At 40.7% G+C, this 9,073-nt stretch overlaps 1 protein-coding gene across 6 annotated transcripts in view; it reads left to right on the top strand.

The window, feature by feature from the left end:
* The first annotated feature begins 610 nt into the window (after positions 1-610).
* TUT4 (terminal uridylyl transferase 4) overlaps positions 611-9,073 on the top strand; it is a 149,553-nt gene continuing 141,090 nt past the window's right edge. For all 6 annotated transcript variants that reach the window (XM_023727063.1, XM_023727066.1, XM_023727065.1 and 3 more), the window contains exon 1: positions 611-775. The gene's annotated coding sequence lies outside the window, so the exon portion shown is untranslated. The remainder of the gene's footprint in view (positions 776-9,073) is intronic.

The following is a 9,073-nucleotide window of genomic DNA, read 5'->3' on the forward strand; positions in this document are numbered from 1 at the left end:
GGAGGCCCACAGCCTAGGAGTTAGACCTGAGCGTCGTGGGTCTGCCTGCGACACTGGCCTCCTCAGACTCACCAGCTTCCTGCCACTCCACACCAGCCGCTCCCTTGCGGGCTGCGGGGCTTCGAGACCCCTGCTCGGTGGCCCCGCCCTTCCCTGCGAGCCCCTGGTGACTTCGCCCCTCCCCCTCCGCTAGGGACCCTGCCCCCTCCTCGCGGGCTAACGAGTGTCCTCGCGTGCGGGTTCCTTTCCTCAGCGAGAGTGTGAGTGCGCTGTCCTCCCACCTCAGCCCCTCCCCCATTCTTTCTTTGCGGCTACAACAAGCCCCCGAGTGTAACCCCTCCCCCTCTGAGTGGTGTTTCTACCCACCTCAACCCCGGGTTAATCGGTGCCTGGGAGCTCGCAGAAGGAAGGGAGGGGGCACTCCTGAATCCCCCCTCTCCCGAGTCTCCTTCGCACCTATCCCCCCACCTTCCCAAGTCAGGACCCCATTCGGGGCTTCGTCCCTTTCTCCCCTCCCCCTCTTCCTTAACTCTCCCTCGGCCCCCTCCCCTCAGCGAGTACTCCTCTTTCTCTCCCTCTCTCTCCTCCCCCCCTTCCCCCCCACAATGCAGTTCGCGGCGCGGCGGACATGGCGGTGGAGTACTGAGCTCGTCGTGTCCCGGCCTCCAGCGGCGGTAGCGACGACGGCTGCGGCGGCAGCAAAAGGCGGAGGAGGAGAGGGAGCCACTGAGATGAGGAGGCGCCGCGCGCGTTTGTAGGTCGGCAGGCCTCGCAGGTACTGAGACTCCAGTAGCGGCGCCCGGCGCTGAGGGGGTGTGCTCGGGAAGGCCGGGTAGCCCCCGGTTCGCCCTCCTCAGGTGCCGCGCCTCGCAGGTGTCGGGGGCCCGGCCCAAGCTTGTGTTAGTCGCCCGCATGGGACCTGACACTTCTTTCTTTGCTGGAATGGGCTTCGGGTGTCCTAGAGGAAGGCAGTGATGAGGGAGGGAGGAACGGCGGCCTGAGGAGGGCTTTGGGACTCTTTGGGGACAGAACTCCTCAGAGAGACTGGGGCTCCCGGCTCCAGGCCGAAACCTGTAGACCCAAGGAGGCGGATCTTAAGTCAACGGGATTGGCTTAAGCGTTCTCTTGGGTCCTGTAAGATTCCCTCTCATATGTGCCTTTTCTTTCACCGCTGCTTAGATAAAGATATAGGTTTGTATACGTGTAAATATACACACGTATATAAATACATGATACATGTTTTCTTTCTCTGGTCTCGCCCTTGTCTGGAGGAGAGAAGGCAGAGGTATCTTGTGTGTGGATTTCGTTTCTTGCTCACCCGCCTTTTCTCTCCCCCGCCCACCCAGTTGGATGGTGGTAATGCGCGCTTTTGACGTGGGAAACAGTGAGATTTGTATTTGTAAACAGCAGCACTCCCCGAGTGTGTTGCACGCCTCCGCGAGAGGTTTCTGATCTTTTGGTGTCCGGATTGCAAAAGAATGAGATATTTAGGCTTGAAAGAAGCACATTAGCGGGATTTCTAGTCGTACCTGAATGGAATGAATTGCTGTATTATTTTAACATTGATTAAACATTTTTTTCCCCCAGAAGATTTCTAAATCTCAGATCAGATGAATTGTTCACTTTGAGCGAGATCTTAGTTTCTCTATACCATGTTTCTTCATTTTGATATCTTTTTGATACAAACGTAGTTCCCAACAACTTTGAGGTTCGACTCCCTTTTGGGATTTTAAATTAGTGTCCAGAAATGCAATTCGATTTGTATATTGTTTGCATGCATTTAATAATTAACTCTAGTGTATCAGATTACCTTTTGTTTCCAAAGATTTATTCGGCAAGTCTTGTAGTATCTAGATGTGTAACACTTGGTGAAACACAACATATCCTGTTTCTGTTTTGAAAGTAATGAAAACTATTAGCTAATAAAAATGGATAATCTCAACCGGATATCATTGTTTAGAGAGAATTCATACCAAGGTGTTGAACCGTGGGATGGTTTAAAAAGAAAAGTCGACTTTTTTTTTTTTTGGCCAGTAGCGAGCTGCATGTCCTATATATGAGTAAATTGAACGCTGGAAGTTTCTATAAGTTAAGAACCCTTGTATGTCTCTTTCCTTGGAATTTTTGCTGCGCTAACCTGCACCTTAGTACCGATTAGTTACAGTTTGTAAAGTTGTGACATATTGATCTTAAGCTGTGCTTAAGATAGTTAATTCACTAGTGTCTGGTGTACTGTAATGCTTTTATAAACAAGTTTTAAAGATTTCATCTTAAAAACCATAAACTTTTGGGAATATAAGGATTTTTAAGTTGTTCTATGTTTTAAAAAAGTATTTATGGTATCTAATATAAACAAAAGAAAGTTGCTTTTTAAAAAAGATCTTTTAGATATATTTTTCTGCTGTTTGCAGTTTTTCTTTCTGTCAGTATGGAAAAATGAAAAACAATGCTTCCTTGAAATAATCCAGAAGCGGAAGTGAAAGCTATTGACATATTTTGTGTTTTAAGTTAAGTAAACATCTAAATATAAAAATGAAATTTAAAGCCTTTTATTGTCCTAGGCCAAAGTGCTAGTAATACAGTAATACAGATAAATGAACAATAGATTCTCATGCAAGCAAGTTTTATTCAATTTTGTAAATCCTGAATCACACTTAGAATTACATTTATTTTTAATTAATCTAGCAAGAGCAATACAGTGTCTACATTTTAATTTTAACCCATTAAATAAAATTTTACAATGGTAATTATAAATATCTCTAATCAAGAAAAAGCTGTTTCAAGACAATTTTTATTAGTTGTCAGAGCAAACTCATTTTAGTAAGAGTAAGTAGAGAACTTTTTTTGACCTCAGAGTCAACCTTTACATGTATAATAATAAGTACCATTAATTATGTGATGTTCTTTATGGAATGTCACATCATGATCTGTGTGTAGAGAAAGGTGTTTGAATTTATTCACTGCAGAAAGTTTATGGTTTCAAAGAAACAAGACTTACCTGTAATGTTGATGCCGGTAAATTTTGTGTAGCCTTTAAAAAATAGTCAGACCTTTTTGATATAACATATCATTGAAGTGTCTTTGTTTCTAAAATAAATTGTAAGTGCTTGAATTCATAAAATAATATTGCAGAATTCAGTTAAAGTCATTACTGCGGACAGAAATATGTTTTAAGAAAGAACAATTCTAGAAAGACCTGAAAGGCTAGGGAAAAGGACCACAATAGTTCAAAGCAGGATATATGGACATTTTTGTTCTTTATCTTAGAGGCATTACAATGTTTATACTCAACTAAAACGAACTGTTTCAATTCTAGAATCCTAGATAATTGGATAATTTGGAGAAATGTTTAAAAACCAGAATAATGTTCCCAGGTTACACGTTCAAAAAGAGAAAAAGGGATAATAAATGCAGAGATGAATGGTTCAAGTCCAAAAAAAGGAAAGGAGATTATAAATGCAGAGATGAACAGTTCAGATTTTTTTCCTCTTAAGTGGGAGATTTAAGTTGTGTAGTGTGTTATGTTTCCAAATTGTTTTCACATCAAATTATCTCATTGGATGTCCGTAATTATCCTTTGGGTTAAAGGGGAAGAAAGCGGGAACTAACATTTGAGTACCTGTTTTGTTCAAGGCACTGTGCTAGGCATGTTTTATGTATTATTATTATTTTTTTCCACTTGTTCGTTGTAATTACTATGAAACTTGTTTTATAGATGAGGAATCTGTGACTCACAGAAGTCAAGTAATTTGTTAAAGATCATAGAGTTAGACTCAAAGCAGATCTGCTTGCTCTTTCTAATATATATGCCACGTTGTTTCTCTGGTGTATATTGTCTCAGTTCTGTAGAAGGAGAAACTAAGGCTTTCAGAAGTGAAGTGCTTCACTTAAAGTTGCTCGTTTGCTCGTTGATTAACCATTCATCTGTTCATCAAACATTTGTATTTATACTGTATGGTGGACACTGCTAGGTTTTAGAGATAGAAAAATACAGGATAGTCAATCTTTGCCTTCAAGGAACTGGATTTACATATAATACAGATAAATTACAACACGCTAGACTGGGAGTTCAGAGGGAAGATGATGATTAAGATGTCTCTTGAGGGATGAGTAGGAGTTTGCTAAGTACACAACAGGATGGACGGGAAGACATTCCAGAGTTAGAGAACAGCAAAAGCAAAGATGATAAATTGTGCTGGGGCTTGGTGTTGGGGGGAAAGAGTGAGAAATTCAGTATGACAGGAATTGAGGATTTCTGTCTAGAGTAGTGAGAGAAATGATTGGAAAATGACAGATTGTGAATGGCCATGTATGTTAAATTAAGGCTTTTGAATTTTTATCTTGTAAGCGGTATCACCAAGTGAAATAGTGGTTGAGCTGTGATTAAAACTGTGTTCTGACTCCTAGTCTGGTATTTCTTTGTCCGCGGCATCCTTATCGACAAACTCTACCTTTGTCTTCAGAAGATAGTCAAGTGATCCTTTCCACACCACTGCACTCTCCTCTCCCTAGTTGCTGTGTTCCAGACTGGTTTATTTCTGGATCCTGTGGTCCAAATCTTATTGTCTCAAAATTTTAATTTCTTAGAAAATTCTTTTGAGAAGCTACGTCTGGAAAAAATCGTATTGCTGTGGTTATTCAGTAAGTTTTTCATTCCATGGCTTGGATTAGTTGACTACTTTGTAGTTTAGCTTTAGAAAGCAGTAGGATATGGCATTGGGGAGTATGAGCTGGAAAGCGGGAGAGGCATTTAGATAAGCTCTCAGTGTTCATCAGTAAAGATGAGCAAAGTCCTTAGACTTTGCTTTAGACAAAGCAGCCTGTGCTTTCAAAAGGAAATAGGTATGTTTGTAAATTACACAAGCGTCTGATAGTTTTAAATGAGTACTTGATTTACAATGATAATAAATAACTTACTGAATACTTAATATGTGCTAGTCTCTTTCTCAAGCTCTTTCAAGTATTAACTTAGTCCTCACAGCAACCCTTTTTACTTTTATTATCCTCATTTGTAGGTGAGGAAAGCAAGACGCAGAAGGGATAAGTACCTTGGACAAGATCTCACAGCTAGTGAGCTGCAGAACCAGTATTTGAACACAGGGTGTCTAAGTCTAAAGCCAGCTCTTAACTGCTATACTAATGCTGCATCGCAAGCTTAAGGTGCTATAATTTAGTATGCAGAGGGTGTTACATTCAGTATAAGCACATACATTGGCAGAAAAAAATTTTTTTAACTACATATGGTATGGATTATACAGAACAATTAAACTTTATTATATTTTGTTAGCCACTGTAGTTTAATTTCATTATTAAAATTGATCAGTCATTAAGTATACGTTAAGCTCTCATCATGTGCTGAATATTAGTTTGGACCACTGGTATTCAAAATATGTCTGGTGACCTTGGGGGTCTCTGAGTCAAAACTGTTTTCATAATATTAAGATACTGTTTGCTTTTTTTCCTTCTCTCTGAGTGTAGAGTGGTTTTCATAATATTAAGATACTATTTGCTTTTTTCCTTCTTCTCTGTGAATGTAGAGTGGTGTTTACCAAAGACTGCATGACATGTGAGAACATTATTGCTTTGAGTATGTAATAGTATATTCTTTCTTTTCCTTGATTGAGATATGATTTACATACCATAAGTTTCACTGTTTTAAAGTATACAGTTCAGTGGTTTTTAGTATATTCGTAAGGTTGTGTAACCATCACCTCTAATTCCAGAACATTTTCTTCACTCCAAAAAGAAACATCAGCCCGTTAATAGTCATTCCTCATTCCTTCCTCCCCCTAGTCCCTGACAGCCACTAAGCTAGTTTTTGTCTCTGTGTATTTGCTGTTCTGGGCATTTCATACAAGTGGAATCATACAATATATGGCCTTTTATGTCTGACTTCTTTCACTTAGCATAATATTTTCAGGCTGCATCCACATTGTAGCAGGTATCAGTATTTCATTCCTTTTGTGACTGAATGATATTTTATTGTATGGATATACCACTTTTTTTTTTTATTGTACTTCAGGTGAAGGCTTACAGAACAAATAGTTTCTCATGAAACAGTAGTACACATATTGTTTTATGACATTGGTTAACAACCCCACAACATGTCAACCCTCTCCCTTCTCGACCTTTTTTTTTTTTTTTGGTGAAAATATACATAGCTAAAGATACACCATTTCAAAAATTTCTACATGCACAGTTTAGTGACATCAGCTACGCTCTTCCAATTGTGCTGCTATTCTCACTTTAGATGAAGGCTTACGGAACAAAATAGTTTCTTAGTTAACAGTTAGTCCATATGTTGCCCTGTGACAATGGTTAACAACCTCACAACACATCAACACTATCCTTACTCAACCTTGGGTTCCCTATTACCAGCTTTCCTGTCCCCTTCTGCCTTCTGGCCCTTGTCACTAGACTGCTGTACCTCATTAGTCCCATTTGGTTTTATGGGGCTGTCCACTCCCAGGCTGAACAGTGAACCTCGGAAATGACTTCACCACTGAGCTAAAAAGGTGTCTGGGGGCCATACTCTTGGGGTTTCTCCAGTCTCGTTTAGGCCAGTAAATCTGGTCTTTTTTTTGTGAGTTAGAATTTTGTTTTACATCCTTCTCCAGATCTGTCCAGAACCCTCTGTTGCGATCCTTGTCAGAGCAGTGAGTGGTGATAGCTGGGCACCATCTAGCTGTACTGGACTTAGTCTGGTGGAGGCCTTGGTAGCTGTGGTGCATTAGTCCTTCAGAGTAATCTTTTCCTTGTATCTTGTTCTCTTCATTCTCCCTTGCTCCCGAAGGGATGAGACCAGTGGAGTATCTTAGATGGCTCCTCACAGGCTTTTAAGACCCCAGATGCTACTCACCAAGGTAGAATGTAGAACATTGTCTTTATAAACTGTGTTAGGCCAGTTGAGCTAGATATTCCCCGAGACCATGGTCCCCACAGCCCTCCGCCCAGCAGTTCAGTCCCTCAGGGAGTTTGGATGTGTCTGTGGAGCTTCCATGACCTTTCCTTGTACAAGTTGTGCTGGTTTCCCTTGTATTGTGTACACCTTTCACCCAAGGTACCACTTACCTATTGCCTATTTAGTATATCCTCCCCACCCCTCCCATCCCTGATAACCAGCAAAGATTGTTACTTTTTGTGTGTGAACTTTTTCATGGGTTTTTACAGTAGAGGTCTCATACAATATTTGTCCTTTTGTGATTGACTTGTTTCACTCAGCATAATGTCCTCCAGTTTCATCCGTGTTATGGGATGCTTCACAGATTCATCCTTATTCTTTCTCGTTGCATAGTACTCCATTGTGTGTATGTACCATAGTTTATCCATTCATCTGTTGATGGGCGTCTAGGTTGTTTCCATTGTTTTGCTATTGTGAACAATGCTGCCATGAACAAAGGTGTGCATATGTCTATTCAAGTGACGACTCTTATTTCTCTAGGATACATTCCTAGGAGTGGGATTGCTGGATCGAATGGGGATATACCACATTTTGTTTATTCACACGTTAGTGAATGGACATTTGGGTTGGTGCCACTCTTTGGCTATTATTAATAATAGTGTTATTCACATTTATGTAAAAGTTTTTCTGTGGATGCGTGTTTTCATTTTTCTTGGGTATATACCCAGGAGTGGAATTGTTGGGTCATTTGACAAATTTGTTATTAACGTTTTGAGGAACTGCCAAACTGTTTTCCAAAGTGGCTGCACCATTTTATATTCACACCAGCAATGTATGAGGGTTTCACTTTCTCCACATTTTCTCTGACACTTGTATTGTCAGTCTTTTTTTTCTTTAAATTTTATTTATTTTGTTGTTGTTGAGAATATGCACAGCAAAACATACACCATTTCAACAATTTCTACATGTACCGTTTAGTGACATTGATTATATTCTTTGGAGTTGTGCAGCCATTCTCACTCTCCTTTTCTGAGTTGTTCCTCCCTCATTAATATAGACTCACTGCCCCCTGAGGTTCCTATCTAATCTTTCTAGTTGCTGTTGTCAATTTGATCACATACAGTTTTTTTTTTAAGTTGTGCTTTAGATGAAAGTTTACAGAGCAAATTAGTTTCTCATTAAATGGTTAATACACAAACTGTTTTGTGACATTGATTGCCAACCGTGCAATGTGTCAACACTCTCCTCTTCTCCACCCAGAGTTCCCTGTTTCTATTCGTCCAGTTTTCCTGTCCCTTCCTGCCTTCTGTGTTTGCTTTTGGGCTGGTGTACCCATTAATCTCGTATACATGATTGAACTACGAAGCACGTTCCTCATGTGTGTTGTTACTAGCTCTATAGATTGTCTAATCTTTGGCTGAAGGGTGAACCTCAGAAGTAACTTCATTACTGAGTTAAAAGGATGTCTGGGGGCCACGCTCTTGGGGTTTCTCCAGTCTCTGTCAGACCAGCAAGCCTGGTCTTTTTTTTTTTTCTTTTTTTTTGTGAACTTCAATTTTATTGTACGTTTTTCTCCCACACTGTCTGAGACCCTCTATTGTGATCCCTGCCAGAGCAGTCTGTGGTGGTAACCGGCTACCATCTGGTTGTTCTGGGCTCAGTCTGGTGGAGGTTGTGGTAGTTGTGGTCCATTAGTCCTTTGGACTAATTTTTCCCTTGTGTTTTTGGTTTTCTTCATTCTCCTTTGCTCCAGCTGGGATGGGACCAGTAGATTTATCTTAGATGGCCGGTCGCAGGCTTTTAAGACTCCAGATGCTACTCACCACGGTCAGATGTAGAACATTTTCTTTATAGACCTATGTTATGCTGATTGAGCTAGATATCCCCAAGACCATGGTCCCCAGTCCTCAGCCTAGTAGCTTGATCCCTCAGTGTATTTGAATGTGTCTGTGAAGCTTCTGTGACTTTGCCCTGGTCAAATTGTACTGACTTCCTCAGTATTGTGTACTGTCTTACCCTTCTCCGAAGTTACCAGTCATCTCCTATCTAGTTAGTGTTTTTCCCTCTCCACCCCTCCCCTCCCTTGTAACCATCAAAGATTGTTTCTTTCTGTGTGGAAACATTTTCATGTGTTTTTATAAGAATGGTCTCATACAGTATTTGTCCTTTTGT

The sequence above is a fragment of the Trichechus manatus genome, unplaced genomic scaffold, assembly GCF_000243295.1.
Source record: "Trichechus manatus latirostris isolate Lorelei unplaced genomic scaffold, TriManLat1.0 scaffold00015, whole genome shotgun sequence".
Taxonomy (NCBI): domain Eukaryota; kingdom Metazoa; phylum Chordata; class Mammalia; order Sirenia; family Trichechidae; genus Trichechus; species Trichechus manatus.